The following is an 11,720-nucleotide window of genomic DNA, read 5'->3' as shown; positions in this document are numbered from 1 at the left end:
ATCCAAATATAATTAGTTAGTTAGGATTTTTACGAACTTTGGTTTACGTAGTTACTGTGCCGAAGGTTATTGGATATGCCGTTGTATTTTTAGATTTAAACAGTCTAATATGAAAGAGTAGTTGATTATACTTGGATTTGTGATAGCGACGAAGAAAAAGGAAAATAAGAGCTAAAATCCACCGGAACATCTGAAGATGTTTTACTGATTTTTAGAAGTAATACGTTCGGGGTTAAACAAGCAGCGAAACTCAAAGAAAAAAAGGTTTTACTGATTAAAAAGTTATGTTAGTTGGTACTAGCTCACAATTTTTGTGTTAATTTGCTAATTTTACTTTTCATAAAGTGAAAGCAGTAATGGATTTGAAACTAATAATTTAATATATTCTACCAAAACTAAACACAATCCGAAACGTATAACACCACCATTTATTACTTTGAAAATCAGTAATTTAAAGTTGACGGACAAAATGTAATATCCTTGGATAGTGAGGTTTGGTACCTCTAGATGTACTAATATTTTATAGGAATGTTGAATTGTGTAAGGAGAACATATTACTAAAAAATAACTTCAAATTCATAGTTGTGTGGTTATATAAATGAAAATAGGGTAGAGATTATTTGATTGTGTGAGAATAACCATATCAATGAGTTCTTCCCTTAAATAAATACACTATTTTTGAGGGTTCGTTGCTACAACATAGGAACGACATGAGTTTTGGTCTACAATATTAAACGCAAATATGTCGGAATATGTGTGTTATTCTTTCGTTTCACGTCTTCCGAGCATTTTTGCATAAAAGAAATGTCACCGGAGCATTGTTTTCCCAACCTTACTCTAAAAGGACGAAAAAGAAGCAAACATGTTGTGAAAGAGAAAGTCAATAATAACATAAGAAAAATGATGAACATGCATGGACAACATCCAAACCTACCTTTGAAGCAAAGGATAACCCAGATTTACATGTCTTATCAGCATGAATTAATACATGATATTGTCTTTATTGATCTATTGTTGAAGATTCAATGTATTGATACATGTAACTTGAGTACGTAATAGTTTTGGATATATTTTGAACTATTGTTGAAGATTCAATGTATTGATACATGTAACTTGATTACTTAATAGTTTTGGATATATTTTGAACTGCTAACCATCCCGATCATTTTCCATAAAAAAATGTATAAAAAGGCATTCATCTAATCGTGAAACTTATTAATAGTCCGCCTGAATTAACGAGTTATCAAGAGATACGAGCAGTAGTGTATCAGGTGAATGGATCAATCTAGCAAGGAGAAACAATACATGAAGAAAATCGTGGCGGTGGAATGAAGATCTTTCCATGAAGTATATGTAGAGTCATGTTATCAATATTCTATATTTTTATCAATGTTTTGCAGCATTTTTTATGATAACTTTATACTATTGCGTTTACTATTACTATTTTATTATGATCGGCAAATTATTCAGCAAGCACGTGTCCGAAAAAACCCATTAGAAGAGAAATGTTGCCTCCAGAGAAGTATAAATCATCAACTGATCTGTAATGTCAAGTTTGAAAGTTCCTATTCTTATAATTTTTTCGATAATAAATTTAAAAAATATATATTTGTTATTAAATAAAAAGATTGCTCAACTAGCAAGATGTGCAAAAGAAGTTTTTTGTAAAAGAGGTGTGCTTTCCAAATAAGCATAAAACATCTACTGATCTGTAATGTTAGTTTGGGTTTTCCTATTTTTATGGTTCACACTAAATTATTTGCTTCTACGTTATTGATAAAACTTACTTACGTAAACAGAATCCCAGGCTAAATATACATTATTCAAATAATTCATATAATAATATTGTATCAATAATTCTCAGTCTACATAGACTTTATCTTTAAATACCCAGGAGCCTAGGAATATTAGTTTGGTAGAATATTAATATATCGAAAACTACGAACAATCCACAAAACGATGTGATTTCCGACACTGTCATGGAGCCCGTTGATCTAATTGTAGGTACTTTGGGTTTAACAAAGATTCGAACATTAATTCTCCTGAATTTGTTCGTTAGTTTATACTTTGAGACATGTTCTACGTGGATATGAGATTAATAGCATCCATATTTATTTGTGTACACATCAATTGCTGCTGAAGATTTTACATCAGATGATTCAAATGATATTGATGTTCCATCAGATAAAGAAAGTGACACAAATACACAAATTAAGTGTTTCCAATCATAATATTTATCAAGACTTATTGGTACATCACTCTCTTTGAAGAGTGAATGCTCCTTATATGGAGCCTTGCACTAAATCAAATGAAGACTGTCATGTGCATAAAAAAAGAACCCCTGTCTCCCAGGCTTTAAGAGATTTATACGATAGTGATGCCCGGTTAATATTTTCCGAGAATATAATGCTTCAAATGCATTTATCAGCCTTGGTGTGCAATTTGGATAAGAAGTAATAAATGGAAGGGGTTCGAAGTGCTTCTCACCTCATATGGGACTTCGACATGGAATGCGGAGCTTTGGTAGCCGATGAAGGAAAAAATCTTTATTATCATAGAAAAATGGACATTGCTTGATCTCTGTGCGGGGAAAGGCACCTGATTGACGAGATATTGACCAAATCATTCAAGAAGAAACCAACTTTGGAAGATATATTCATCAGGAAAAAGTAAAAATCCTTTGTTGCTTGAATCTCTCAGATTTTGAGGGTTTTATACGAAGGTAATGATGCCCTTTCAACTTTTGTCCCACATCAGAGAGTATAATGCTTCAAATGCGTTTACCTGTCTTGGTTGCAGTCTGGACAATAACCATCAATGTTATCATTGGACCTATAAAAATTCCATATTTCACATCTTGGTAGGAATATGTACACTGATTTACCATTCATTTACAGAGCCTTTTTGTGCGATTACATCCTTTGAATTTCCTAATAAATTACTTATAAAAAAAGGTTGCAGTCTGGATAAAAGAAATCTAAAAGGCAAGGGTTCAAATGTGTTTTCTTAGAGATTTTTCATTGAAGTTCTCCTCCTTCAATACAAGGAGAACTTCAACATGTGAGTTGAGAATTAGTATCCGATGAAGGAAGAGAACCTTTTTATTCCAAGTTTTATATATACAATATTAATAATGTTCGGGAAAACCAAAATTCCCTGCTAAACAGAGATGTTCTTTGGAAAATTCAGGATACTTTTTCAGAACCTAATATGTTTTGCACTAAGTATTCTTCCACACATGAGATCCTGAGTAATGTCTCTGTTAGGGATAAGAATGCGAAAGTTATTGGTGGTCTCAGGCATATGTTTGATATTTTCAAGATTAAATAGACACTACACTTTTCTAATCAATACCCATATACCTTCTTGACAATGACGGCGAACTTTGTTGGTCAGGAATTAAAGATGAACTTTTACCATATTATTATGCTTTGGATCGTCAAAGTCTAATAACCCATTATTCGAATTATAGAGAGATGGTTGAATAATTCAGTTGATAAAAAAAAACAAAAAATACAATATGTTTGTTAAAGTGGTAGCACATGTATGACAATCGAATTTCAAAAACGTAGACTGCCTCATATACACGCTCTTTTTTCCTTCTAGAAGGGTCCGAAAAAAGATAGTGCATTGGAATATATTGAGAAATTTATTTGTACTGAATTTCCGGATGAGAAAACTGAACCCATATAATCGAAGTGAACAGTGGATGAAGATTTGTAAGTTTGATGAAGTGGATATTCCATAAAAGAAAGGTCAGCAGGAGCATATCCTCAATCGAAACCCTTCTCAATATTTTTCCCTTTCATAATAGTTTATTAAGGTTATCTAGCCAAAGAAGAGAGGGTAGCCGCAACTATTTAAAACTATAAGTAAATGTATGTTACCCGGTCTATATGATTCGGATTCGATGTGCATAAAAAATGGAAAGTGCATTACATGATATCCAAAGAAACACGATGATAATACAATCATTAGCGAAGGTGTAACAATTTATCGCTATCAGGATGAAGGGGGAGAGGTGATCATCTGCAAGGGATACAGAGAAAACAATGCATATATATTCTGTTTGATACAATCCATGTTTTTCCAGGGTGTTTAATTTCCACATTAATGTTGGGATTTATGGAGGTGCAAGGGTTGTTAAACACATACATAAGTATTAAAGGAGATGATCAATGTTGCACTAGATTCAATTTCATCTTTTTGAAACCAATATTTCATTCTGTACACCACAAACATAGAATTATGACACATTTTCAAGTATGTAAATAAGAATTTTGGGAAAGAAAATGCAAATACAGATGAAACTGGTTCACAATTAAGATCTGAAATAGATTTCCTAACAATCATCGCCACGTGTTCAAACATGTGATAAAGTAATTGGGAGTGGATGGGGGGTCTAAAATATCTGAAATAAATAATTATTGCAACACAAAAAAGTGAAAACGAATATAACATCAACTCATACATGATATCACTTACAACAAGAGACGAAGATGTACATTTAAGTATGGATTAAAACAATAAGGAATCTACAGTGAAATACTTAATACAAAGTTTCATAACTCTCAAAAAATTCTAAAACATCTAAAACAACCAGGATCCCAATTCATGGAATCCGATTAAAAGTTGGTGCACCGATCATATAGTTCACAAAGAACGATTATGAAGCACATGATGAATCTACTAGGGTTTTGATCACAGATTTGTAGAATACAAAATTTTAAGATGCCATATTAACTGGGGGAAAAAGTTATAAGAGCGCATAAGGATCTGTGTATATATTGATGACATTCTCAAGTAGAAACTTATTAGAAGATAATGTCATATGACTTAGGCAACATACAATAGATTTTACTTATGCATTTCAACATGTCCACACTAAGAAATAAAAAAATTTATTGAAATGGAAAACATAAAGAAAATTTGGAAAAACTTACATTTTATTTCCATTTTTTTTTAAAACTTTGGGTATTAGCTTAGGTGGTTCAGAGTCAAAGAACATAATATACAACACAAAATATAGACTAAGAATCTAAGATGTATATTTTAGAGTTTGCTAAAAGAAAATAGAAAGAAAAATACAGAAAATCTGTAATGTGAACCTCACAGGAAAGGGATGACAGTCGAGTTAGCTAAGGACAAAAAAAAGGTGGCCAAGAAAAAACCAACCAAGTTAGAAAGAGGCTAAAACATCAGTATATGGAATGGATTTCGAGGACTTGGAAAACCTTTTTAGTCATGTAATGGCAATACAAGAGGTATATGTTTTTTGTGCAATCTGTTTGTGAACTGGAAAACTTCTTACAGGATCTAAAGCAACAAAATAAAACAAAACCAAGAGTTGGGGATGATTTAAACATTTTGAGTCATTTGAATCTAAAAAAGGATCGTTTAAACATGAATTCGGGATGAAGAAAATATAAGGTAGATTATGAAGAGAAAAAAAGTAAGAGTTTGAGAAAGAAAAATTTAAATAATATAAGAAACTTAAAAAAGATTTAGACGATAGTTTTTGATGTTGCATGATTTTGATCAAGTTAAGTATGACGATAAGTGTCTTTGCAACATTGACATGTTACTGTCACTAATAGTAATATGCTTGAGGCTTATTTTCAGAATGAAGAGTTCATTGAAGGTGAGGAAACATCCACGATTAAAAATTAAAGGAAATCGACAAGGATATGATTGCATTTTTTGGAGATCGGGTTATATAATGTGTGAATAACAAGCATGCATCGGTCTTTTTCCAGTAGGTGGGTCCCAACAAATGATTCACAACTACATGACATCGGTCTACGATAATCTGGATAAGTAAAAATAAAAAAAACGAAACACAGGTCTACGTCAATTCCAAACAATATCCTGAACGGAAATACAGAAAAGACATAAATAAAATAGGGACTCGAGAAAGAATACAACTAATGTATAATTATTGTATTCAAGAGTATTGAAATTCCCCAAAACGAAGAAGAATGAAATTCATGAAAGGATCAAAGATATATTCATTACTTTTAAGTTCTTAGAAACTTCGTTTTCCAGAATAATTTATTAAAACAAAAACTGGAATTGTTTATTTTAAGAAAATAATTAAATTTTGGTTAAACGATTACATATATATTCGGACTGCACTTGAATGTTCTAATTTGTAGATAAAAACCGCGTAATATCATCCTCATAAATCACATTATACTTTGACTACGATTAACTTCATCAGGTGATATTCACATTTATTCAATGAACATGGTCATCATTTAGTTACACTAGAACTAACGAATAAAAATGAAAAAATCCAGGTACTCATCAATAGTGATACCTAGACAACATAAACATGATTATATCAACATGGATACATTAATAATAATCATGTAAAACCCTATATTTAATAATGAAGCCTACATGACGCATGACACTAATTAAAAGTTGAGCAGGGGCCATAAGCAGTAAAAAAGTTGCTCATTTGATTTTTTTTATCATATATGTCCTTAGATTACACAAATTAAACATTATGCAAAGGTATATTGATTGCGGGTTTGGTCTGTTAATATACTTGAATGGGTGTTTGCTAATAATGTTTCATTTGAAAATTTATTATGCAATCGAAATACGAGTTTGATTTTTGTTTAAAATTCCAATCTTCCAGTGCTAAAAACGGTACAAAAGCTATTTAATTCAATTATAGTTTTTCGTTTTTATGTGAGCATGTAATGAAAAAGGCAATACAAAACTATTCCGAAAGGCAAAACTAACAATTTGACTAAGGATCTCTTTACATTATGTGTTTAACAGAGACTTTGACTTGTTGTGTATGCTTAAAATATGTATATTAAAAGGAGAGGTTGAGCCGGGGCCGTAAGGCTACAATCATCATAGTATTACGGATCAATTTTTAGGCAACCATATTTTTTATCCACGTCATGAAAGTGGGATACGGACCTATGCTGGCTACAGTCAGTTGCCCATTGGACTATGATGGAATATTACTTCTACCGAATGTTTCTCCGCCAGACGGAATACTCAACAACACAGTTCTCCAGAACGGACAAGACATTTTATTTCTGTGTAAATATGGTTGCAGCGACCATGAACCAGTTAATGCTTTCTAGAGAACCATGAAGAATGCCAACACGACAATAATATCATTAATTGGTGACGCTGAGGCGTTCTTTTGTCTTTTACCTACATTGCATCTGAGCTACTCTTCTTTCTGGGTTTTGTGTGACAAAGATTTTGGTGTAATCAACTACCCTGTTGGTGGTGTAGGCGGTCGTCTGCATATAATATTTTGTCATTAATCAGTACCACGGATGGAGCTATTGTTGATGCACTTTGACGTTTATGTTACACCATTGTTCAGTTAATAAAGTTACTTTGTAAATGATTTGGAAGGTATCAACTTCCTAACCATGTGCAAAAATTGTCAACCACTTTATTTTCTCCATCTATTTAGCTTTTATTAGCTTAGGTCACTTAGTGAAGGATATTTTGGGTTTAACATATTGCGTAATCATATATCTTTACCAAGTGTCTCTTCTCGATAAGAGAAGGGAAAAGGGATTATAGATAGATTCTATATGACCTAAAAAGTGCGGAAGCACCCGAGTGAAGTTCTTGAAATAGAATACGACTAGAAGCGGATTAGTAAAATATAAGTTCAAAGTCGAGAGGTGATGTTGAGGCTTCGAAGAAAGATGGAGGTGATGCTGGACCAAGACAACCAAAAGAATGGGATTACCCAAGGATATACAGAATGAAATAGAGGAATCTTCCAATCCGTCGGGGAAGATATCTTCTCCCAAAGTAATTATATATGTTATTTGTACTTAGGATTCATATAATCATGTTTAATGTTCTTTGGATTCTGAAACAGATCAACAGTTGTGTATATCTTTTTCAACGTTTATTAAGATATTGACAACGGACAGACATGTTTAACCAAGAAAATTATTTATAAACTGGTGGTGCTATTGACAGCTCTAAAACACCACTCAACTCACAGCTCAACAACATCTAAACCTCACATCTCTCAAATGGTGCCCTTTTAGCCAGTGGTGGGTCCTAGCTGAACAACCCTGAACCACTACCTTTACGACACCTAGCATTGAGTGGCGAATAGAGCTGTTAAGGATGATATGAATATCATTTCCGTTTATAAACCGAAAATTAACGCAAAAATTATTTATAAACCGACACAACAATAGCAGAAAAAACTTCTCTGACAACAAATGGGACCCAACAACGTGCCATGTTTTTCAAGCAGAGCTTGCTCACCTGTTTGTGAGAGGGAGTTATTGTTTTTTATATATTTTTCTTGGTTCGTCTAAACGGAATGTAGGTAATGAGAGTGGAGATTTTAAACATATATGGTAAAATGGTTCATACGTTAATTAATCAACCAATCAAAGTAACTTCTGATCAAATGTAAGAATCAAAGTAACTTTTGATCAAATATAAGTTTTTAGAGGAGTTTGCGCAGAAATGACTCCTACAACCTGCACCTTTTTTAGGGTTAATAAGTTAATTGTATTAGAAAGAAAATGTCTAATATAAAGGGAAAAACATAAGAAAATGAAGAAAGAAAAATAATAAAAAAGACACGTTACAATACTACAAGGAGCCGAGAGCACAAACTTATGCAACTCCGGAAGATATAACAAAAACAAGAAAAATTTCAACTCTTTTTTGAAAGAGCAAACTATTTCTTCTTCATTGCAGATCTATGTCTCACTTTATATTTTTGACAACAAACCATTGAGTGGATTTCCCCAGTAAATAACGATACAGAAAAGTCGAATAACACATTCCGGCGTATATATTCATACCTGGGCCGTGACGGCACGGGTCATATAAGGAGAAGGAGAAATTTTTTTTTCTTATGGAATAGAAGTTTAAGAGATTCGTTTAGGTTTTTTTAATTATATATAAGAGTCACAACGCCTATTATTTACTGGTCTATGCTTAAAAGCTCATTTTATTTTATTTTAATATTAGCCTAATTTCATATCACACGTTCTAAAGCGTTTTGGAACTGAGGCGCTAAAAAGCGCACCCTGAGACGCGCCTCTGAACACTTTTTTAAACAGTGCTGCCTGTTACTTTTCATACAATTCGTACATATTGTAATTAGTCACAAAACTTGGTTATACCACCTAAATTCTATGTCACTTGGTTGGCTACATTATTAAATGATTGTTACGAAGAATAACTCTGAAGGTGCTGAGAGTTCCTAAATTCTAATACAACTTTTGACTCACGGCTCTTACTGGCACAAGGATCGAGATAAGGCAGTAGAAGCAACGACGACGGGTGTCAGATCACTAACTTCTGTGGAAGGTAATTTTTCTGCTACATGCTACTTCTCATACACGTCGTACATATTGTACTTAGTCAGAAAGCTTGGTACCTAAATTCTATGTCGCATGGTTGACTACATTAGTAAATGATTATTATGAAGAATAACTTTGATGGTGCTGAGATCGGATCTACAATGGTGCTGAGATATGTACTGCATTTGCTGAAACACACACTTACTGCTTATGGATTGAGTTAGACATTGGGTGTAAGGGTGGTGGGCCAAAATACCTTTTCTTAAATTTTCGTTGGTTCTTCTGGAAGTGACTCAGATGTACATGTAAAAAAACATTGCTCATCTCCCAATCGAAACTTAATTAACCCTTCATAGAGCATTCTCTGTGTTCTTTCTAAATTCGTTGTATTATTTTCTTTGCAGGCAGGGTAGGTATATGCCATTGGAGTTCCTCTAATTATAGACATTGACCATACAACAAATAGGGTGATATTGGTTTGTGTTTAACACTAAACAAAGATAACGAATACAGATCGGTGCTCAGTTAAAACGGTAATCTCAATCTCATGTTCTATAGTGAAGACTTCAGGTTAACGTATTTTCACTGTTATGTTTAGTAGTGCGACGCAACTTCTCTATGAGCAATTATTTTGGGTTTCATTGATTTTATATGTTATTTTGCTTTACAAATCAAACCCCTGATTGTTTTGTGTTTTTATATATTTTATTATGGTCGAGTAGTTTTTTGCATATTGACTTAATGTTTCTCAGGTTAAAAACAAATCCCGTGCCTAGAAGAGCATATGTTATAAATAATTAATGATTTATTTGGTGTTTCAATCCAGGACGTAGAAAGGTTTATTTAGCTATTATGTTGAAGCATTAATTATCAACGACTGTGTAAAACCTCATATGGTTTTGCTATTTGGGGGTTTTAGTTGTTTTAGAATATCATGTCATAACCTCATCATGTCATAACCTCATCAGTTTGGGGGTTTTAGTTGTTTTACTGAAATTGGAGTTTATCATTTTGTTTGGGTTAATTTTGTGGTGTTGTGCAGAGTAGTGTTGTTGATTGTGCACCTAGACCGATTACAGTTGGTGAAGTTTTAAATATATTTTGCAAGATACGTAAGGTTCCATTTTCTTCATAGTTAATAGATTTTTTTCTATAAACCACTTGATGTCTTCTAGAGTACGGCCAAGCGACTAAAAACATAAATTATGGTGTATATATGTTTACGGATGGATGAACAGTCGCTAGACAACTAAAAACTCGCAACAAAGCTCTTGCCATTAAGAAGGGGTTTGCAAGAAAGTTCTTGCGAGTTTTACTACATTTTTGAAATATGCACTTTACTTTATATTAATCTGTAAGTTTTAATACAGCTTTGGCGAGTTGTAAGTTTTTATTTCTGGGCTATATAGTATCATGGTAAACAGGCCAGACAACTTACATCATCTTAAGATATCAACAATTTTTGTTCTAATTTCAGAGACAATACGTTTTTCTTCAAGTTTCCTGATGAAGGGAAAGTTGTGATTTAGTTAAGAAAATCCTCCAATTGTTGTGATATTTTGTTCATTGCTCCCTCCTCTGCGTTTTAGGGTAACTAATTCACCACAGACAAAATTTACTCGGTTCAGTGAAATAATCGACAGCGTTGGGGTTGAAAATGAGGCAACTATTTTTCTATTTTTATTTGATTATGTGGTTTTCAGTTATAGGGTCATTTGTTTACTAGGGTTTAGTGTTTGCAATGGAAGGTTTTGTTTGATATACTTGATAGATTTGAGATTCTAAGTTATGTTGTTGATTTGATTGATGAAATGACTCAGTTTTGTAGTGAGTTCTTTTATGACAACCTTATCTGTTTGGACAGAGTTAAAAATCTAGGTCCGACCAATTTATTCAACTTTCACAAATGAATCTGCCAAGCGCAAAGGTACTATTGAAGACTAATTTAGCTTCATTTAGGTTTATCATATTTAGGGATGTTATTTTTATCAATTAACTTGCCCTTTTCTGTTTTTCTCCGAAGATTGTTTACTTCGGTTTTGGACCCTGGAAAAACTGTCATTTCATTTTGTTCGAATGTGGATATATAATTTTGTAAATATTTGTTTTGGCAGATCATAGTGACTGACTAGCTTCTTTGACAAGGGACTTGAGATGGATTTTTACTTGGAGCACCGGGGCAGGATTTCAGTTTGTACATGAATACATCTTTCAACTTACTGCCAGGTTTGCAGAATGCAGAGCACCAAAAAAATAAAAATTGTTTTTAATGTTTGATTTTTTTTTATTAATCAGCGTTGTAACGTATGTTTAAGTTAAACACAATGTTGTGATGATATAATTTGAAAAATTAAGAAATGCTTCGGGCTTTGGTTATTAATGAGTTCGTAA

General features: G+C 32.8%; 1 non-coding gene across 1 annotated transcript; it reads left to right on the top strand.

Annotated features, from left to right (window-relative positions):
• The first annotated feature begins 2,777 nt into the window (after window positions 1–2,777).
• On the top strand, window positions 2,778–2,920 carry LOC113362524. The gene has a single exon (XR_003365774.1). It is a non-coding gene; the product is annotated as a small nucleolar RNA snoR2/U65 (small nucleolar RNA).
• Window positions 2,921–11,720: the final 8,800 nt, after the last annotated feature.

Source organism: Papaver somniferum, chromosome 3 (assembly GCF_003573695.1).
Source record: "Papaver somniferum cultivar HN1 chromosome 3, ASM357369v1, whole genome shotgun sequence".
NCBI lineage: Eukaryota > Viridiplantae > Streptophyta > Magnoliopsida > Ranunculales > Papaveraceae > Papaver > Papaver somniferum.
Note: the sequence above shows the minus strand (reverse complement) of the source record. Positions and strands in the feature narration are given on the sequence as shown.